This window comes from Hyla sarda, unplaced genomic scaffold (assembly GCF_029499605.1).
Source record: "Hyla sarda isolate aHylSar1 unplaced genomic scaffold, aHylSar1.hap1 scaffold_2811, whole genome shotgun sequence".
Lineage (NCBI taxonomy): Eukaryota > Metazoa > Chordata > Amphibia > Anura > Hylidae > Hyla > Hyla sarda.
The window spans coordinates 1-22,318 of NW_026609516.1; the positions used below are offsets into that span (position 1 = coordinate 1).

General features: G+C 46.1%; 10 non-coding genes across 10 annotated transcripts; all 10 read right to left on the reverse strand.

The window, feature by feature from the left end:
• Positions 1-1,064: 1,064 nt before the first annotated feature.
• LOC130326133 (U2 spliceosomal RNA) lies at positions 1,065-1,255 on the reverse strand. Its single transcript, XR_008870800.1, has one exon. It is a non-coding gene; the product is annotated as a U2 spliceosomal RNA (small nuclear RNA).
• Positions 1,256-3,341: 2,086 nt separating this feature from the next.
• LOC130326143 (U2 spliceosomal RNA) lies at positions 3,342-3,532 on the reverse strand. Its single transcript, XR_008870809.1, has one exon. It is a non-coding gene; the product is annotated as a U2 spliceosomal RNA (small nuclear RNA).
• Positions 3,533-5,620: 2,088 nt separating this feature from the next.
• LOC130326144 (U2 spliceosomal RNA) lies at positions 5,621-5,811 on the reverse strand. Its single transcript, XR_008870810.1, has one exon. It is a non-coding gene; the product is annotated as a U2 spliceosomal RNA (small nuclear RNA).
• Positions 5,812-7,902: 2,091 nt separating this feature from the next.
• On the reverse strand, positions 7,903-8,093 carry LOC130326145 (U2 spliceosomal RNA). Its single transcript, XR_008870811.1, has one exon. It is a non-coding gene; the product is annotated as a U2 spliceosomal RNA (small nuclear RNA).
• A 2,089-nt stretch (positions 8,094-10,182) lies between these two features.
• On the reverse strand, positions 10,183-10,373 carry LOC130326146 (U2 spliceosomal RNA). Its single transcript, XR_008870812.1, has one exon. It is a non-coding gene; the product is annotated as a U2 spliceosomal RNA (small nuclear RNA).
• A 2,082-nt stretch (positions 10,374-12,455) lies between these two features.
• Positions 12,456-12,646, reverse strand: LOC130326134 (U2 spliceosomal RNA). The gene has a single exon (XR_008870801.1). It is a non-coding gene; the product is annotated as a U2 spliceosomal RNA (small nuclear RNA).
• A 2,085-nt stretch (positions 12,647-14,731) lies between these two features.
• Positions 14,732-14,922, reverse strand: LOC130326135 (U2 spliceosomal RNA). The gene has a single exon (XR_008870802.1). It is a non-coding gene; the product is annotated as a U2 spliceosomal RNA (small nuclear RNA).
• Positions 14,923-17,014: 2,092 nt separating this feature from the next.
• LOC130326136 (U2 spliceosomal RNA) lies at positions 17,015-17,205 on the reverse strand. Its single transcript, XR_008870803.1, has one exon. It is a non-coding gene; the product is annotated as a U2 spliceosomal RNA (small nuclear RNA).
• A 2,094-nt stretch (positions 17,206-19,299) lies between these two features.
• On the reverse strand, positions 19,300-19,490 carry LOC130326137 (U2 spliceosomal RNA). Its single transcript, XR_008870804.1, has one exon. It is a non-coding gene; the product is annotated as a U2 spliceosomal RNA (small nuclear RNA).
• Positions 19,491-21,584: 2,094 nt separating this feature from the next.
• LOC130326138 (U2 spliceosomal RNA) lies at positions 21,585-21,775 on the reverse strand. The gene has a single exon (XR_008870805.1). It is a non-coding gene; the product is annotated as a U2 spliceosomal RNA (small nuclear RNA).
• Between the last annotated feature and the right edge of the window lie 543 nt (positions 21,776-22,318).

Below are 22,318 nucleotides of genomic sequence, written 5' to 3' on the forward strand. Positions count from 1 at the left end.
GGCGTATTATTCTTCTTTTTCTTCTTTTTTTTCGTCTAATGCATACCCCATCAGTGCAGCAATGCTTATTCAATACCGCCAGCAGATGGAGACACTGGGGGATAATTTTCTAAGGATTTATACTGATTTTTCCTGTCTGAATTTGTCGCACAGAAAGTTGCAGGCCAAATATGTGTGACATTTCTGCGACTTTAGCTTCTAGAGCATTTTTACAACATTATACATAGGTGCTGAATACATAAAAAGCGACTGTTCAGCGACAGACAAGTCGCATCGGCTGAAAGTAGGCCAGAATGTCAGTCCATGTTGGAGCAGGTTTAGATACAGTCTAAAGTATAGATCTCAAAGTCTGTGCACAGAATTTAGCAAGGGCCTCGCACCTTCTGATGCATCAGGTAGGTGCACAATAGCATAGCCTAACCCTCTGTACTTTGGTCTATATTGATGCGGGACATAGACAGCCAGCTGATGACCAATCCATTAGTGCAATGGATGGCTGGAAGCATTTGTCTTTGCCTTTGCAATACCACAGAAGCAATGCATGGTCAATGTACAGCAATGACACACCTGTGTGAACAGCCAGGAGACCCCCCCCCCCCCATGTTATGTTACATAGTTACATAGTTAGTACGGTCGAAAAAAAGACATATGTCCATCACGTTCAACCAGGGAATTAAGGGGTAGGGGTGTGGCGCGATATTGGGGAAGGGATGAGATTTTATATTTCTTCATAAGCATTAATCTTATTTTGTCAATTAGGAACATTCAGCACCCACCCGCTATCAAGGCAGCTGCCTATCATGTCATGCCCTACCTGCACAGGTGTGCTGGCTACTCAAATGATCCAATTAAGGAGGCCATTTAGTCAGCAGCAGCAGAAGTCCTGTGCCTGGACGCTCCAACAGGGGCCAGACACAAGCAGAAGCAGAAGCAGCAGAAGCAGCAGCAGCACCACCTTTTGTTTTTTGGCTGCAGCAGCAGCAAGGCCCACAGGGCTGGCTAGCTGGCTAGCCAGCAAGCAGGTAGCAATGAAAGTAGGAATCTTTCTTTTTAACCCTGTAAGGGGGTGGTGCACTGTACCCGAAGATACTGCCATATCGGGTCAATGCATAGGGCGACGGAAGCAAGCTTCGAAATCGGCCCCCGTTCTCAAAAATCCATTTAATATATGGTCCCCAGATAGGGGACGTATCAGATATTAAACTGATAAGAACAGATACTACACTTGATCTTAGCCAAAAGGCCGAGAAGCGATAACCGTGAAAGGGGCGGGCCCAACAAGGTCCCCTTCATGGGCACTATCACTGCTTGCTGTCAGGGAGGCTGCCAGACAATTTTCCATGCACACTCTGGGCTGGGGGGCAGTCAACCACCAGTACACACAGCAGAACCTAAACCCATACCATTATTGCTAAGCAGCAAGACAGGGGCCCATTGCACTCCCACGGGGCCTTTTTAAATGCAATCCATAACCCGGATTTGCCAGGAACCCTTCTTACTCCTCCTACTTGCATGTGACACTGGGCTTAGGATCTGCATAGGAAACACACACACAAGCACACACCTACCTTTGTTGCCTGCAGATGCCTCCTTGGCTGTCCCCAAACGGTATCAAACCAACACCCACGGGAAGCTGTAAGCATAGAGGACATGCCTGCACCCCATTGGACTTACCTGTGTGGGTTAAATCCGGGTTATTTGACAACCTATGGCGGTGATGGTTCTGCTCAGGCAGAGCAGTGCTGATGCTCCTCATAAAGCTGTCGCTGCTGTGAAGGTTCTAGGTGACATCACAAATCCCTATGGTTACATACACAACAAAGCTGGGTTGTTGTTGTTTACACTCTGCAAGGCCTGTGGAAGTGAGTGACATCATAGCACTGTAGTTCTGAGGGTTCTAGATGGATGCAACAATCTCCTGTTGCTTCTATGAAGGCCATAATAGACGACATCACCAAACAGCTCCATAGTCACATACACAGCAAAGGAGAGATGTTGTTTACACCTAGTGATGTCAGTGGTATTGAGTGACATCACAGCACAGTGCTAAGGCTCCTGGGCCTGGACACAGCAGCGGCTGCAATATCTCAACGGAGAATACGTTTATATATATGTGTGTGTGTGCGCGTATATATATATATATATATATATATATATATATATATATATATTTCTCCGCCGAAATCACTTTTAAACCCATTTCCACCTTTTTTTCCCTTCTCTTCCTCTTACTTTTTTTTCACGTTTTTTTACGTTTTTCTCCTTTTCGCCTCTTTTCTGGGCGTATTATTCTTCTTTTCTTCTTTTTTTTCGTCTAATGCATACCCCATCAGTGCAGCAATGCTTATTCAATACCGCCAGCAGATGGAGACACTGGGGGATAATTTTCTAAGGATTTATACTGATTTTTCCTGTCTGAATTTGTCGCACAGAAAGTTGCAGGCCAAATATGTGTGACATTTCTGCGACTTTAGCTTCTAGAGCATTTTTACAACATTATACATAGGTGCTGAATACATAAAAAGCGACTGTTCAGCGACAGACAAGTCGCATCGGCTGAAAGTAGGCCAGAATGTCAGTCCATGTTGGAGCAGGTTTAGATACAGTCTAAAGTATAGATCTCAAAGTCTGTGCACAGAATTTAGCAAGGGCCTCGCACCTTCTGATGCATCAGGTAGGTGCACAATAGCATAGCCTAACCCTCTGTACTTTGGTCTATATTGATGCGGGACATAGACAGCCAGCTGATGACCAATCCATTAGTGCAATGGATGGCTGGAAGCATTTGTCTTTGCCTTTGCAATACCACAGAAGCAATGCATGGTCAATGTACAGCAATGACACACCTGTGTGAACAGCCAGGAGACCCCCCCCCCCCATGTTATGTTACATAGTTACATAGTTAGTACGGTCGAAAAAAGACATATGTCCATCACGTTCAACCAGGGAATTAAGGGGTAGGGGTGTGGCGCGATATTGGGGAAGGGATGAGATTTTATATTTCTTCATAAGCATTAATCTTATTTTGTCAATTAGGAACATTCAGCACCCACCCGCTATCAAGGCAGCTGCCTATCATGTCATGCCCTACCTGCACAGGTGTGCTGGCTACTCAAATGATCCAATTAAGGAGGCCATTTAGTCAGCAGCAGCAGAAGTCCTGTGCCTGGACGCTCCAACAGGGGCCAGACACAAGCAGAAGCAGAAGCAGCAGAAGCAGCAGCAGCACCACCTTTTGTTTTTTGGCTGCAGCAGCAGCAAGGCCCACAGGGCTGGCTAGCTGGCTAGCCAGCAAGCAGGTAGCAATGAAAGTAGGAATCTTTCTTTTTAACCCTGTAAGGGGGTGGTGCACTGTACCCGAAGATACTGCCATATCGGGTCAATGCATAGGGCGACGGAAGCAAGCTTCGAAATCGGCCCCCGTTCTCAAAAATCCATTTAATATATGGTCCCCAGATAGGGGACGTATCAGATATTAAACTGATAAGAACAGATACTACACTTGATCTTAGCCAAAAGGCCGAGAAGCGATAACCGTGAAAGGGGCGGGCCCAACAAGGTCCCCTTCATGGGCACTATCACTGCTTGCTGTCAGGGAGGCTGCCAGACAATTTTCCATGCACACTCTGGGCTGGGGGGCAGTCAACCACCAGTACACACAGCAGAACCTAAACCCATACCATTATTGCTAAGCAGCAAGACAGGGGCCCATTGCACTCCCACGGGGCCTTTTTAAATGCAATCCATAACCCGGATTTGCCAGGAACCCTTCTTACTCCTCCTACTTGCATGTGACACTGGGCTTAGGATCTGCATAGGAAACACACACACAAGCACACACCTACCTTTGTTGCCTGCAGATGCCTCCTTGGCTGTCCCCAAACGGTATCAAACCAACACCCACGGGAAGCTGTAAGCATAGAGGACATGCCTGCACCCCATTGGACTTACCTGTGTGGGTTAAATCCGGGTTATTTGACAACCTATGGCGGTGATGGTTCTGCTCAGGCAGAGCAGTGCTGATGCTCCTCATAAAGCTGTCGCTGCTGTGAAGGTTCTAGGTGACATCACAAATCCCTATGGTTACATACACAACAAAGCTGGGTTGTTGTTGTTTACACTCTGCAAGGCCTGTGGAAGTGAGTGACATCATAGCACTGTAGTTCTGAGGGTTCTAGATGGATGCAACAATCTCCTGTTGCTTCTATGAAGGCCATAATAGACGACATCACCAAACAGCTCCATAGTCACATACACAGCAAAGGAGAGATGTTGTTTACACCTAGTGATGTCAGTGGTATTGAGTGACATCACAGCACAGTGCTAAGGCTCCTGGGCCTGGACACAGCAGCGGCTGCAATATCTCAACGGAGAATACGTTTATATATATGTGTGTGTGTGCGCGTATATATATATATATATATATATATATATATATATATATATATTTCTCCGCCGAAATCACTTTTAAACCCATTTCCACCTTTTTTTCCCTTCTCTTCCTCTTACTTTTTTTTCACGTTTTTTTTACGTTTTTCTCCTTTTCGCCTCTTTTCTGGGCGTATTATTCTTCTTTTTCTTCTTTTTTTTCGTCTAATGCATACCCCATCAGTGCAGCAATGCTTATTCAATACCGCCAGCAGATGGAGACACTGGGGGATAATTTTCTAAGGATTTATACTGATTTTTCCTGTCTGAATTTGTCGCACAGAAAGTTGCAGGCCAAATATGTGTGACATTTCTGCGACTTTAGCTTCTAGAGCATTTTTACAACATTATACATAGGTGCTGAATACATAAAAAGCGACTGTTCAGCGACAGACAAGTCGCATCGGCTGAAAGTAGGCCAGAATGTCAGTCCATGTTGGAGCAGGTTTAGATACAGTCTAAAGTATAGATCTCAAAGTCTGTGCACAGAATTTAGCAAGGGCCTCGCACCTTCTGATGCATCAGGTAGGTGCACAATAGCATAGCCTAACCCTCTGTACTTTGGTCTATATTGATGCGGGACATAGACAGCCAGCTGATGACCAATCCATTAGTGCAATGGATGGCTGGAAGCATTTGTCTTTGCCTTTGCAATACCACAGAAGCAATGCATGGTCAATGTACAGCAATGACACACCTGTGTGAACAGCCAGGAGACCCCCCCCCCCCATGTTATGTTACATAGTTACATAGTTAGTACGGTCGAAAAAAGACATATGTCCATCACGTTCAACCAGGGAATTAAGGGGTAGGGGTGTGGCGCGATATTGGGGAAGGGATGAGATTTTATATTTCTTCATAAGCATTAATCTTATTTTGTCAATTAGGAACATTCAGCACCCACCCGCTATCAAGGCAGCTGCCTATCATGTCATGCCCTACCTGCACAGGTGTGCTGGCTACTCAAATGATCCAATTAAGGAGGCCATTTAGTCAGCAGCAGCAGAAGTCCTGTGCCTGGACGCTCCAACAGGGGCCAGACACAAGCAGAAGCAGAAGCAGCAGAAGCAGCAGCAGCACCACCTTTTGTTTTTTGGCTGCAGCAGCAGCAAGGCCCACAGGGCTGGCTAGCTGGCTAGCCAGCAAGCAGGTAGCAATGAAAGTAGGAATCTTTCTTTTTAACCCTGTAAGGGGGTGGTGCACTGTACCCGAAGATACTGCCATATCGGGTCAATGCATAGGGCGACGGAAGCAAGCTTCGAAATCGGCCCCCGTTCTCAAAAATCCATTTAATATATGGTCCCCAGATAGGGGACGTATCAGATATTAAACTGATAAGAACAGATACTACACTTGATCTTAGCCAAAAGGCCGAGAAGCGATAACCGTGAAAGGGGCGGGCCCAACAAGGTCCCCTTCATGGGCACTATCACTGCTTGCTGTCAGGGAGGCTGCCAGACAATTTTCCATGCACACTCTGGGCTGGGGGGCAGTCAACCACCAGTACACACAGCAGAACCTAAACCCATACCATTATTGCTAAGCAGCAAGACAGGGGCCCATTGCACTCCCACGGGGCCTTTTTAAATGCAATCCATAACCCGGATTTGCCAGGAACCCTTCTTACTCCTCCTACTTGCATGTGACACTGGGCTTAGGATCTGCATAGGAAACACACACACAAGCACACACCTACCTTTGTTGCCTGCAGATGCCTCCTTGGCTGTCCCCAAACGGTATCAAACCAACACCCACGGGAAGCTGTAAGCATAGAGGACATGCCTGCACCCCATTGGACTTACCTGTGTGGGTTAAATCCGGGTTATTTGACAACCTATGGCGGTGATGGTTCTGCTCAGGCAGAGCAGTGCTGATGCTCCTCATAAAGCTGTCGCTGCTGTGAAGGTTCTAGGTGACATCACAAATCCCTATGGTTACATACACAACAAAGCTGGGTTGTTGTTGTTTACACTCTGCAAGGCCTGTGGAAGTGAGTGACATCATAGCACTGTAGTTCTGAGGGTTCTAGATGGATGCAACAATCTCCTGTTGCTTCTATGAAGGCCATAATAGACGACATCACCAAACAGCTCCATAGTCACATACACAGCAAAGGAGAGATGTTGTTTACACCTAGTGATGTCAGTGGTATTGAGTGACATCACAGCACAGTGCTAAGGCTCCTGGGCCTGGACACAGCAGCGGCTGCAATATCTCAACGGAGAATACGTTTATATATATGTGTGTGTGTGCGCGTATATATATATATATATATATATATATATATATATATATATATATTTCTCCGCCGAAATCACTTTTAAACCCATTTCCACCTTTTTTTCCCTTCTCTTCCTCTTACTTTTTTTTCACGTTTTTTTACGTTTTTCTCCTTTTCGCCTCTTTTCTGGGCGTATTATTCTTCTTTTTCTTCTTTTTTTTCGTCTAATGCATACCCCATCAGTGCAGCAATGCTTATTCAATACCGCCAGCAGATGGAGACACTGGGGGATAATTTTCTAAGGATTTATACTGATTTTTCCTGTCTGAATTTGTCGCACAGAAAGTTGCAGGCCAAATATGTGTGACATTTCTGCGACTTTAGCTTCTAGAGCATTTTTACAACATTATACATAGGTGCTGAATACATAAAAAGCGACTGTTCAGCGACAGACAAGTCGCATCGGCTGAAAGTAGGCCAGAATGTCAGTCCATGTTGGAGCAGGTTTAGATACAGTCTAAAGTATAGATCTCAAAGTCTGTGCACAGAATTTAGCAAGGGCCTCGCACCTTCTGATGCATCAGGTAGGTGCACAATAGCATAGCCTAACCCTCTGTACTTTGGTCTATATTGATGCGGGACATAGACAGCCAGCTGATGACCAATCCATTAGTGCAATGGATGGCTGGAAGCATTTGTCTTTGCCTTTGCAATACCACAGAAGCAATGCATGGTCAATGTACAGCAATGACACACCTGTGTGAACAGCCAGGAGACCCCCCCCCCCATGTTATGTTACATAGTTACATAGTTAGTACGGTCGAAAAAAGACATATGTCCATCACGTTCAACCAGGGAATTAAGGGGTAGGGGTGTGGCGCGATATTGGGGAAGGGATGAGATTTTATATTTCTTCATAAGCATTAATCTTATTTTGTCAATTAGGAACATTCAGCACCCACCCGCTATCAAGGCAGCTGCCTATCATGTCATGCCCTACCTGCACAGGTGTGCTGGCTACTCAAATGATCCAATTAAGGAGGCCATTTAGTCAGCAGCAGCAGAAGTCCTGTGCCTGGACGCTCCAACAGGGGCCAGACACAAGCAGAAGCAGAAGCAGCAGAAGAAGCAGCAGCAGCACCACCTTTTGTTTTTTGGCTGCAGCAGCAGCAAGGCCCACAGGGCTGGCTAGCTGGCTAGCCAGCAAGCAGGTAGCAATGAAAGTAGGAATCTTTCTTTTTAACCCTGTAAGGGGGTGGTGCACTGTACCCGAAGATACTGCCATATCGGGTCAATGCATAGGGCGACGGAAGCAAGCTTCGAAATCGGCCCCCGTTCTCAAAAATCCATTTAATATATGGTCCCCAGATAGGGGACGTATCAGATATTAAACTGATAAGAACAGATACTACACTTGATCTTAGCCAAAAGGCCGAGAAGCGATAACCGTGAAAGGGGCGGGCCCAACAAGGTCCCCTTCATGGGCACTATCACTGCTTGCTGTCAGGGAGGCTGCCAGACAATTTTCCATGCACACTCTGGGCTGGGGGGCAGTCAACCACCAGTACACACAGCAGAACCTAAACCCATACCATTATTGCTAAGCAGCAAGACAGGGGCCCATTGCACTCCCACGGGGCCTTTTTAAATGCAATCCATAACCCGGATTTGCCAGGAACCCTTCTTACTCCTCCTACTTGCATGTGACACTGGGCTTAGGATCTGCATAGGAAACACACACACAAGCACACACCTACCTTTGTTGCCTGCAGATGCCTCCTTGGCTGTCCCCAAACGGTATCAAACCAACACCCACGGGAAGCTGTAAGCATAGAGGACATGCCTGCACCCCATTGGACTTACCTGTGTGGGTTAAATCCGGGTTATTTGACAACCTATGGCGGTGATGGTTCTGCTCAGGCAGAGCAGTGCTGATGCTCCTCATAAAGCTGTCGCTGCTGTGAAGGTTCTAGGTGACATCACAAATCCCTATGGTTACATACACAACAAAGCTGGGTTGTTGTTGTTTACACTCTGCAAGGCCTGTGGAAGTGAGTGACATCATAGCACTGTAGTTCTGAGGGTTCTAGATGGATGCAACAATCTCCTGTTGCTTCTATGAAGGCCATAATAGACGACATCACCAAACAGCTCCATAGTCACATACACAGCAAAGGAGAGATGTTGTTTACACCTAGTAATGTCAGTGGTATTGAGTGACATCACAGCACAGTGCTAAGGCTCCTGGGCCTGGACACAGCAGCGGCTGCAATATCTCAACGGAGAATACGTTTATATATATGTGTGTGTGTGCGCGTATATATATATATATATATATATATATATATATATATATATATATTTCTCCGCCGAAATCACTTTTAAACCCATTTCCACCTTTTTTTCCCTTCTCTTCCTCTTACTTTTTTTTCACGTTTTTTTACGTTTTTCTCCTTTTCGCCTCTTTTCTGGGCGTATTATTCTTCTTTTTCTTCTTTTTTTTCGTCTAATGCATACCCCATCAGTGCAGCAATGCTTATTCAATACCGCCAGCAGATGGAGACACTGGGGGATAATTTTCTAAGGATTTATACTGATTTTTCCTGTCTGAATTTGTCGCACAGAAAGTTGCAGGCCAAATATGTGTGACATTTCTGCGACTTTAGCTTCTAGAGCATTTTTACAACATTATACATAGGTGCTGAATACATAAAAAGCGACTGTTCAGCGACAGACAAGTCGCATCGGCTGAAAGTAGGCCAGAATGTCAGTCCATGTTGGAGCAGGTTTAGATACAGTCTAAAGTATAGATCTCAAAGTCTGTGCACAGAATTTAGCAAGGGCCTCGCACCTTCTGATGCATCAGGTAGGTGCACAATAGCATAGCCTAACCCTCTGTACTTTGGTCTATATTGATGCGGGACATAGACAGCCAGCTGATGACCAATCCATTAGTGCAATGGATGGCTGGAAGCATTTGTCTTTGCCTTTGCAATACCACAGAAGCAATGCATGGTCAATGTACAGCAATGACACACCTGTGTGAACAGCCAGGAGACCCCCCCCCCCCATGTTATGTTACATAGTTACATAGTTAGTACGGTCGAAAAAAGACATATGTCCATCACGTTCAACCAGGGAATTAAGGGGTAGGGGTGTGGCGCGATATTGGGGAAGGGATGAGATTTTATATTTCTTCATAAGCATTAATCTTATTTTGTCAATTAGGAACATTCAGCACCCACCCGCTATCAAGGCAGCTGCCTATCATGTCATGCCCTACCTGCACAGGTGTGCTGGCTACTCAAATGATCCAATTAAGGAGGCCATTTAGTCAGCAGCAGCAGAAGTCCTGTGCCTGGACGCTCCAACAGGGGCCAGACACAAGCAGAAGCAGAAGCAGCAGAAGCAGCAGCAGCACCACCTTTTGTTTTTTGGCTGCAGCAGCAGCAAGGCCCACAGGGCTGGCTAGCTGGCTAGCCAGCAAGCAGGTAGCAATGAAAGTAGGAATCTTTCTTTTTAACCCTGTAAGGGGGTGGTGCACTGTACCCGAAGATACTGCCATATCGGGTCAATGCATAGGGCGACGGAAGCAAGCTTCGAAATCGGCCCCCGTTCTCAAAAATCCATTTAATATATGGTCCCCAGATAGGGGACGTATCAGATATTAAACTGATAAGAACAGATACTACACTTGATCTTAGCCAAAAGGCCGAGAAGCGATAACCGTGAAAGGGGCGGGCCCAACAAGGTCCCCTTCATGGGCACTATCACTGCTTGCTGTCAGGGAGGCTGCCAGACAATTTTCCATGCACACTCTGGGCTGGGGGGCAGTCAACCACCAGTACACACAGCAGAACCTAAACCCATACCATTATTGCTAAGCAGCAAGACAGGGGCCCATTGCACTCCCACGGGGCCTTTTTAAATGCAATCCATAACCCGGATTTGCCAGGAACCCTTCTTACTCCTCCTACTTGCATGTGACACTGGGCTTAGGATCTGCATAGGAAACACACACACAAGCACACACCTACCTTTGTTGCCTGCAGATGCCTCCTTGGCTGTCCCCAAACGGTATCAAACCAACACCCACGGGAAGCTGTAAGCATAGAGGACATGCCTGCACCCCATTGGACTTACCTGTGTGGGTTAAATCCGGGTTATTTGACAACCTATGGCGGTGATGGTTCTGCTCAGGCAGAGCAGTGCTGATGCTCCTCATAAAGCTGTCGCTGCTGTGAAGGTTCTAGGTGACATCACAAATCCCTATGGTTACATACACAACAAAGCTGGGTTGTTGTTGTTTACACTCTGCAAGGCCTGTGGAAGTGAGTGACATCATAGCACTGTAGTTCTGAGGGTTCTAGATGGATGCAACAATCTCCTGTTGCTTCTATGAAGGCCATAATAGACGACATCACCAAACAGCTCCATAGTCACATACACAGCAAAGGAGAGATGTTGTTTACACCTAGTGATGTCAGTGGTATTGAGTGACATCACAGCACAGTGCTAAGGCTCCTGGGCCTGGACACAGCAGCGGCTGCAATATCTCAACGGAGAATACGTTTATATATATGTGTGTGTGTGCGCGTATATATATATATATATATATATATATATATATATATATATATATATTTCTCCGCCGAAATCACTTTTAAACCCATTTCCACCTTTTTTTCCCTTCTCTTCCTCTTACTTTTTTTTCACGTTTTTTTACGTTTTTCTCCTTTTCGCCTCTTTTCTGGGCGTATTATTCTTCTTTTTCTTCTTTTTTTTCGTCTAATGCATACCCCATCAGTGCAGCAATGCTTATTCAATACCGCCAGCAGATGGAGACACTGGGGGATAATTTTCTAAGGATTTATACTGATTTTTCCTGTCTGAATTTGTCGCACAGAAAGTTGCAGGCCAAATATGTGTGACATTTCTGCGACTTTAGCTTCTAGAGCATTTTTACAACATTATACATAGGTGCTGAATACATAAAAAGCGACTGTTCAGCGACAGACAAGTCGCATCGGCTGAAAGTAGGCCAGAATGTCAGTCCATGTTGGAGCAGGTTTAGATACAGTCTAAAGTATAGATCTCAAAGTCTGTGCACAGAATTTAGCAAGGGCCTCGCACCTTCTGATGCATCAGGTAGGTGCACAATAGCATAGCCTAACCCTCTGTACTTTGGTCTATATTGATGCGGGACATAGACAGCCAGCTGATGACCAATCCATTAGTGCAATGGATGGCTGGAAGCATTTGTCTTTGCCTTTGCAATACCACAGAAGCAATGCATGGTCAATGTACAGCAATGACACACCTGTGTGAACAGCCAGGAGACCCCCCCCCCCCATGTTATGTTACATAGTTACATAGTTAGTACGGTCGAAAAAAGACATATGTCCATCACGTTCAACCAGGGAATTAAGGGGTAGGGGTGTGGCGCGATATTGGGGAAGGGATGAGATTTTATATTTCTTCATAAGCATTAATCTTATTTTGTCAATTAGGAACATTCAGCACCCACCCGCTATCAAGGCAGCTGCCTATCATGTCATGCCCTACCTGCACAGGTGTGCTGGCTACTCAAATGATCCAATTAAGGAGGCCATTTAGTCAGCAGCAGCAGAAGTCCTGTGCCTGGACGCTCCAACAGGGGCCAGACACAAGCAGAAGCAGAAGCAGCAGCAGCACCACCTTTTGTTTTTTGGCTGCAGCAGCAGCAAGGCCCACAGGGCTGGCTAGCTGGCTAGCCAGCAAGCAGGTAGCAATGAAAGTAGGAATCTTTCTTTTTAACCCTGTAAGGGGGTGGTGCACTGTACCCGAAGATACTGCCATATCGGGTCAATGCATAGGGCGACGGAAGCAAGCTTCGAAATCGGCCCCCGTTCTCAAAAATCCATTTAATATATGGTCCCCAGATAGGGGACGTATCAGATATTAAACTGATAAGAACAGATACTACACTTGATCTTAGCCAAAAGGCCGAGAAGCGATAACCGTGAAAGGGGCGGGCCCAACAAGGTCCCCTTCATGGGCACTATCACTGCTTGCTGTCAGGGAGGCTGCCAGACAATTTTCCATGCACACTCTGGGCTGGGGGGCAGTCAACCACCAGTACACACAGCAGAACCTAAACCCATACCATTATTGCTAAGCAGCAAGACAGGGGCCCATTGCACTCCCACGGGGCCTTTTTAAATGCAATCCATAACCCGGATTTGCCAGGAACCCTTCTTACTCCTCCTACTTGCATGTGACACTGGGCTTAGGATCTGCATAGGAAACACACACACAAGCACACACCTACCTTTGTTGCCTGCAGATGCCTCCTTGGCTGTCCCCAAACGGTATCAAACCAACACCCACGGGAAGCTGTAAGCATAGAGGACATGCCTGCACCCCATTGGACTTACCTGTGTGGGTTAAATCCGGGTTATTTGACAACCTATGGCGGTGATGGTTCTGCTCAGGCAGAGCAGTGCTGATGCTCCTCATAAAGCTGTCGCTGCTGTGAAGGTTCTAGGTGACATCACAAATCCCTATGGTTACATACACAACAAAGCTGGGTTGTTGTTGTTTACACTCTGCAAGGCCTGTGGAAGTGAGTGACATCATAGCACTGTAGTTCTGAGGGTTCTAGATGGATGCAACAATCTCCTGTTGCTTCTATGAAGGCCATAATAGACGACATCACCAAACAGCTCCATAGTCACATACACAGCAAAGGAGAGATGTTGTTTACACCTAGTGATGTCAGTGGTATTGAGTGACATCACAGCACAGTGCTAAGGCTCCTGGGCCTGGACACAGCAGCGGCTGCAATATCTCAACGGAGAATACGTTTATATATATGTGTGTGTGTGCGCGTATATATATATATATATATATATATATATATATATATATATTTCTCCGCCGAAATCACTTTTAAACCCATTTCCACCTTTTTTTCCCTTCTCTTCCTCTTACTTTTTTTTCACGTTTTTTTACGTTTTTCTCCTTTTCGCCTCTTTTCTGGGCGTATTATTCTTCTTTTTCTTCTTTTTTTTCGTCTAATGCATACCCCATCAGTGCAGCAATGCTTATTCAATACCGCCAGCAGATGGAGACACTGGGGGATAATTTTCTAAGGATTTATACTGATTTTTCCTGTCTGAATTTGTCGCACAGAAAGTTGCAGGCCAAATATGTGTGACATTTCTGCGACTTTAGCTTCTAGAGCATTTTTACAACATTATACATAGGTGCTGAATACATAAAAAGCGACTGTTCAGCGACAGACAAGTCGCATCGGCTGAAAGTAGGCCAGAATGTCAGTCCATGTTGGAGCAGGTTTAGATACAGTCTAAAGTATAGATCTCAAAGTCTGTGCACAGAATTTAGCAAGGGCCTCGCACCTTCTGATGCATCAGGTAGGTGCACAATAGCATAGCCTAACCCTCTGTACTTTGGTCTATATTGATGCGGGACATAGACAGCCAGCTGATGACCAATCCATTAGTGCAATGGATGGCTGGAAGCATTTGTCTTTGCCTTTGCAATACCACAGAAGCAATGCATGGTCAATGTACAGCAATGACACACCTGTGTGAACAGCCAGGAGACCCCCCCCCCCCATGTTATGTTACATAGTTACATAGTTAGTACGGTCGAAAAAAGACATATGTCCATCACGTTCAACCAGGGAATTAAGGGGTAGGGGTGTGGCGCGATATTGGGGAAGGGATGAGATTTTATATTTCTTCATAAGCATTAATCTTATTTTGTCAATTAGGAACATTCAGCACCCACCCGCTATCAAGGCAGCTGCCTATCATGTCATGCCCTACCTGCACAGGTGTGCTGGCTACTCAAATGATCCAATTAAGGAGGCCATTTAGTCAGCAGCAGCAGAAGTCCTGTGCCTGGACGCTCCAACAGGGGCCAGACACAAGCAGAAGCAGAAGCAGCAGAAGCAGCAGCAGCACCACCTTTTGTTTTTTGGCTGCAGCAGCAGCAAGGCCCACAGGGCTGGCTAGCTGGCTAGCCAGCAAGCAGGTAGCAATGAAAGTAGGAATCTTTCTTTTTAACCCTGTAAGGGGGTGGTGCACTGTACCCGAAGATACTGCCATATCGGGTCAATGCATAGGGCGACGGAAGCAAGCTTCGAAATCGGCCCCCGTTCTCAAAAATCCATTTAATATATGGTCCCCAGATAGGGGACGTATCAGATATTAAACTGATAAGAACAGATACTACACTTGATCTTAGCCAAAAGGCCGAGAAGCGATAACCGTGAAAGGGGCGGGCCCAACAAGGTCCCCTTCATGGGCACTATCACTGCTTGCTGTCAGGGAGGCTGCCAGACAATTTTCCATGCACACTCTGGGCTGGGGGGCAGTCAACCACCAGTACACACAGCAGAACCTAAACCCATACCATTATTGCTAAGCAGCAAGACAGGGGCCCATTGCACTCCCACGGGGCCTTTTTAAATGCAATCCATAACCCGGATTTGCCAGGAACCCTTCTTACTCCTCCTACTTGCATGTGACACTGGGCTTAGGATCTGCATAGGAAACACACACACAAGCACACACCTACCTTTGTTGCCTGCAGATGCCTCCTTGGCTGTCCCCAAACGGTATCAAACCAACACCCACGGGAAGCTGTAAGCATAGAGGACATGCCTGCACCCCATTGGACTTACCTGTGTGGGTTAAATCCGGGTTATTTGACAACCTATGGCGGTGATGGTTCTGCTCAGGCAGAGCAGTGCTGATGCTCCTCATAAAGCTGTCGCTGCTGTGAAGGTTCTAGGTGACATCACAAATCCCTATGGTTACATACACAACAAAGCTGGGTTGTTGTTGTTTACACTCTGCAAGGCCTGTGGAAGTGAGTGACATCATAGCACTGTAGTTCTGAGGGTTCTAGATGGATGCAACAATCTCCTGTTGCTTCTATGAAGGCCATAATAGACGACATCACCAAACAGCTCCATAGTCACATACACAGCAAAGGAGAGATGTTGTTTACACCTAGTGATGTCAGTGGTATTGAGTGACATCACAGCACAGTGCTAAGGCTCCTGGGCCTGGACACAGCAGCGGCTGCAATATCTCAACGGAGAATACGTTTATATATATGTGTGTGTGTGCGCGTATATATATATATATATATATATATATATATATATATATATATATATTTCTCCGCCGAAATCACTTTTAAACCCATTTCCACCTTTTTTTCCCTTCTCTTCCTCTTACTTTTTTTTCACGTTTTTTTACGTTTTTCTCCTTTTCGCCTCTTTTCTGGGCGTATTATTCTTCTTTTTCTTCTTTTTTTTCGTCTAATGCATACCCCATCAGTGCAGCAATGCTTATTCAATACCGCCAGCAGATGGAGACACTGGGGGATAATTTTCTAAGGATTTATACTGATTTTTCCTGTCTGAATTTGTCGCACAGAAAGTTGCAGGCCAAATATGTGTGACATTTCTGCGACTTTAGCTTCTAGAGCATTTTTACAACATTATACATAGGTGCTGAATACATAAAAAGCGACTGTTCAGCGACAGACAAGTCGCATCGGCTGAAAGTAGGCCAGAATGTCAGTCCATGTTGGAGCAGGTTTAGATACAGTCTAAAGTATAGATCTCAAAGTCTGTGCACAGAATTTAGCAAGGGCCTCGCACCTTCTGATGCATCAGGTAGGTGCACAATAGCATAGCCTAACCCTCTGTACTTTGGTCTATATTGATGCGGGACATAGACAGCCAGCTGATGACCAATCCATTAGTGCAATGGATGGCTGGAAGCATTTGTCTTTGCCTTTGCAATACCACAGAAGCAATGCATGGTCAATGTACAGCAATGACACACCTGTGTGAACAGCCAGGAGACCCCCCCCCCCCCATGTTATGTTACATAGTTACATAGTTAGTACGGTCGAAAAAAGACATATGTCCATCACGTTCAACCAGGGAATTAAGGGGTAGGGGTGTGGCGCGATATTGGGGAAGGGATGAGATTTTATATTTCTTCATAAGCATTAATCTTATTTTGTCAATTAGGAACATTCAGCACCCACCCGCTATCAAGGCAGCTGCCTATCATGTCATGCCCTACCTGCACAGGTGTGCTGGCTACTCAAATGATCCAATTAAGGAGGCCATTTAGTCAGCAGCAGCAGAAGTCCTGTGCCTGGACGCTCCAACAGGGGCCAGACACAAGCAGAAGCAGAAGCAGCAGAAGCAGCAGCAGCACCACCTTTTGTTTTTTGGCTGCAGCAGCAGCAAGGCCCACAGGGCTGGCTAGCTGGCTAGCCAGCAAGCAGGTAGCAATGAAAGTAGGAATCTTTCTTTTTAACCCTGTAAGGGGGTGGTGCACTGTACCCGAAGATACTGCCATATCGGGTCAATGCATAGGGCGACGGAAGCAAGCTTCGAAATCGGCCCCCGTTCTCAAAAATCCATTTAATATATGGTCCCCAGATAGGGGACGTATCAGATATTAAACTGATAAGAACAGATACTACACTTGATCTTAGCCAAAAGGCCGAGAAGCGATAACCGTGAAAGGGGCGGGCCCAACAAGGTCCCCTTCATGGGCACTATCACTGCTTGCTGTCAGGGAGGCTGCCAGACAATTTTCCATGCACACTCTGGGCTGGGGGGCAGTCAACCACCAGTACACACAGCAGAACCTAAACCCATACCATTATTGCTAAGCAGCAAGACAGGGGCCCATTGCACTCCCACGGGGCCTTTTTAAATGCAATCCATAACCCGGATTTGCCAGGAACCCTTCTTACTCCTCCTACTTGCATGTGACACTGGGCTTAGGATCTGCATAGGAAACACACACACAAGCACACACCTACCTTTGTTGCCTGCAGATGCCTCCTTGGCTGTCCCCAAACGGTATCAAACCAACACCCACGGGAAGCTGTAAGCATAGAGGACATGCCTGCACCCCATTGGACTTACCTGTGTGGGTTAAATCCGGGTTATTTGACAACCTATGGCGGTGATGGTTCTGCTCAGGCAGAGCAGTGCTGATGCTCCTCATAAAGCTGTCGCTGCTGTGAAGGTTCTAGGTGACATCACAAATCCCTATGGTTACATACACAACAAAGCTGGGTTGTTGTTGTTTACACTCTGCAAGGCCTGTGGAAGTGAGTGACATCATAGCACTGTAGTTCTGAGGGTTCTAGATGGATGCAACAATCTCCTGTTGCTTCTATGAAGGCCATAATAGACGACATCACCAAACAGCTCCATAGTCACATACACAGCAAAGGAGAGATGTTGTTTACACCTAGTGATGTCAGTGGTATTGAGTGACATCACAGCACAGTGCTAAGGCTCCTGGGCCTGGACACAGCAGCGGCTGCAATATCTCAACGGAGAATACGTTTATATATATGTGTGTGTGTGCGCGTATATATATATATATATATATATATATATATATATATATATATATATATTTCTCCGCCGAAATCACTTTTAAACCCATTTCCACCTTTTTTTCCCTTCTCTTCCTCTTACTTTTTTTTCACGTTTTTTTACGTTTTTCTCCTTTTCGCCTCTTTTCTGGGCGTATTATTCTTCTTTTTCTTCTTTTTTTTCGTCTAATGCATACCCCATCAGTGCAGCAATGCTTATTCAATACCGCCAGCAGATGGAGACACTGGGGGATAATTTTCTAAGGATTTATACTGATTTTTCCTGTCTGAATTTGTCGCACAGAAAGTTGCAGGCCAAATATGTGTGACATTTCTGCGACTTTAGCTTCTAGAGCATTTTTACAACATTATACATAGGTGCTGAATACATAAAAAGCGACTGTTCAGCGACAGACAAGTCGCATCGGCTGAAAGTAGGCCAGAATGTCAGTCCATGTTGGAGCAGGTTTAGATACAGTCTAAAGTATAGATCTCAAAGTCTGTGCACAGAATTTAGCAAGGGCCTCGCACCTTCTGATGCATCAGGTAGGTGCACAATAGCATAGCCTAACCCTCTGTACTTTGGTCTATATTGATGCGGGACATAGACAGCCAGCTGATGACCAATCCATTAGTGCAATGGATGGCTGGAAGCATTTGTCTTTGCCTTTGCAATACCACAGAAGCAATGCATGGTCAATGTACAGCAATGACACACCTGTGTGAACAGCCAGGAGACCCCCCCCCCCCCATGTTATGTTACATAGTTACATAGTTAGTACGGTCGAAAAAAGACATATGTCCATCACGTTCAACCAGGGAATTAAGGGGTAGGGGTGTGGCGCGATATTGGGGAAGGGATGAGATTTTATATTTCTTCATAAGCATTAATCTTATTTTGTCAATTAGGAACATTCAGCACCCACCCGCTATCAAGGCAGCTGCCTATCATGTCATGCCCTACCTGCACAGGTGTGCTGGCTACTCAAATGATCCAATTAAGGAGGCCATTTAGTCAGCAGCAGCAGAAGTCCTGTGCCTGGACGCTCCAACAGGGGCCAGACACAAGCAGAAGCAGAAGCAGCAGAAGCAGCAGCAGCACCACCTTTTGTTTTTTGGCTGCAGCAGCAGCAAGGCCCACAGGGCTGGCTAGCTGGCTAGCCAGCAAGCAGGTAGCAATGAAAGTAGGAATCTTTCTTTTTAACCCTGTAAGGGGGTGGTGCACTGTACCCGAAGATACTGCCATATCGGGTCAATGCATAGGGCGACGGAAGCAAGCTTCGAAATCGGCCCCCGTTCTCAAAAATCCATTTAATATATGGTCCCCAGATAGGGGACGTATCAGATATTAAACTGATAAGAACAGATACTACACTTGATCTTAGCCAAAAGGCCGAGAAGCGATAACCGTGAAAGGGGCGGGCCCAACAAGGTCCCCTTCATGGGCACTATCACTGCTTGCTGTCAGGGAGGCTGCCAGACAATTTTCCATGCACACTCTGGGCTGGGGGGCAGTCAACCACCAGTACACACAGCAGAACCTAAACCCATACCATTATTGCTAAGCAGCAAGACAGGGGCCCATTGCACTCCCACGGGGCCTTTTTAAATGCAATCCATAACCCGGATTTGCCAGGAACCCTTCTTACTCCTCCTACTTGCATGTGACACTGGGCTTAGGATCTGCATAGGAAACACACACACAAGCACACACCTACCTTTGTTGCCTGCAGATGCCTCCTTGGCTGTCCCCAAACGGTATCAAACCAACACCCACGGGAAGCTGTAAGCATAGAGGACATGCCTGCACCCCATTGGACTTACCTGTGTGGGTTAAATCCGGGTTATTTGACAACCTATGGCGGTGATGGTTCTGCTCAGGCAGAGCAGTGCTGATGCTCCTCATAAAGCTGTCGCTGCTGTGAAGGTTCTAGGTGACATCACAAATCCCTATGGTTACATACACAACAAAGCTGGGTTGTTGTTGTTTACACTCTGCAAGGCCTGTGGAAGTGAGTGACATCATAGCACTGTAGTTCTGAGGGTTCTAGATGGATGCAACAATCTCCTGTTGCTTCTATGAAGGCCATAATAGACGACATCACCAAACAGCTCCATAGTCACATACACAGCAAAGGAGAGATGTTGTTTACACCTAGTGATGTCAGTGGTATTGAGTGACATCACAGCACAGTGCTAAGGCTCCTGGGCCTGGACACAGCAGCGGCTGCAATATCTCAACGGAGAATACGTTTATATATATGTGTGTGTGTGCGCGTATATATATATATATATATATATATATATATATATATATATATATATATTTCTCCGCCGAAATCACTTTTAAACCCATTTCCACCTTTTTTTCCCTTCTCTTCCTCTTACTTTTTTTTCACGTTTTTTTACGTTTTTCTCCTTTTCGCCTCTTTTCTGGGCGTATTATTCTTCTTTTTCTTCTTTTTTTTCGTCTAATGCATACCCCATCAGTGCAGCAATGCTTATTCAATACCGCCAGCAGATGGAGACACTGGGGGATAATTTTCTAAGGATTTATACTGATTTTTCCTGTCTGAATTTGTCGCACAGAAAGTTGCAGGCCAAATATGTGTGACATTTCTGCGACTTTAGCTTCTAGAGCATTTTTACAACATTATACATAGGTGCTGAATACATAAAAAGCGACTGTTCAGCGACAGACAAGTCGCATCGGCTGAAAGTAGGCCAGAATGTCAGTCCATGTTGGAGCAGGTTTAGATACAGTCTAAAGTATAGATCTCAAAGTCTGTGCACAGAATTTAGCAAGGGCCTCGCACCTTCTGATGCATCAGGTAGGTGCACAATAGCATAGCCTAACCCTCTGTACTTTGGTCTATATTGATGCGGGACATAGACAGCCAGCTGATGACCAATCCATTAGTGCAATGGATGGCTGGAAGCATTTGTCTTTGCCTTTGCAATACCACAGAAGCAATGCATGGTCAATGTACAGCAATGACACACCTGTGTGAACAGCCAGGAGACCCCCCCCCCCCCATGTTATGTTACATAGTTACATAGTTAGTACGGTCGAAAAAAGACATATGTCCATCACGTTCAACCAGGGAATTAAGGGGTAGGGGTGTGGCGCGATATTGGGGAAGGGATGAGATTTTATATTTCTTCATAAGCATTAATCTTATTTTGTCAATTAGGAACATTCAGCACCCACCCGCTATCAAGGCAGCTGCCTATCATGTCATGCCCTACCTGCACAGGTGTGCTGGCTACTCAAATGATCCAATTAAGGAGGCCATTTAGTCAGCAGCAGCAGAAGTCCTGTGCCTGGACGCTCCAACAGGGGCCAGACACAAGCAGAAGCAGAAGCAGCAGAAGCAGCAGCAGCACCACCTTTTGTTTTTTGGCTGCAGCAGCAGCAAGGCCCACAGGGCTGGCTAGCTGGCTAGCCAGCAAGCAGGTAGCAATGAAAGTAGGAATCTTTCTTTTTAACCCTGTAAGGGGGTGGTGCACTGTACCCGAAGATACTGCCATATCGGGTCAATGCATAGGGCGACGGAAGCAAGCTTCGAAATCGGCCCCCGTTCTCAAAAATCCATTTAATATATGGTCCCCAGATAGGGGACGTATCAGATATTAAACTGATAAGAACAGATACTACACTTGATCTTAGCCAAAAGGCCGAGAAGCGATAACCGTGAAAGGGGCGGGCCCAACAAGGTCCCCTTCATGGGCACTATCACTGCTTGCTGTCAGGGAGGCTGCCAGACAATTTTCCATGCACACTCTGGGCTGGGGGGCAGTCAACCACCAGTACACACAGCAGAACCTAAACCCATACCATTATTGCTAAGCAGCAAGACAGGGGCCCATTGCACTCCCACGGGGCCTTTTTAAATGCAATCCATAACCCGGATTTGCCAGGAACCCTTCTTACTCCTCCTACTTGCATGTGACACTGGGCTTAGGATCTGCATAGGAAACACACACACAAGCACACACCTACCTTTGTTGCCTGCAGATGCCTCCTTGGCTGTCCCCAAACGGTATCAAACCAACACCCACGGGAAGCTGTAAGCATAGAGGACATGCCTGCACCCCATTGGACTTACCTGTGTGGGTTAAATCCGGGTTATTTGACAACCTATGGCGGTGATGGTTCTGCTCAGGCAGAGCAGTGCTGATGCTCCTCATAAAGCTGTCGCTGCTGTGAAGGTTCTAGGTGACATCACAAAT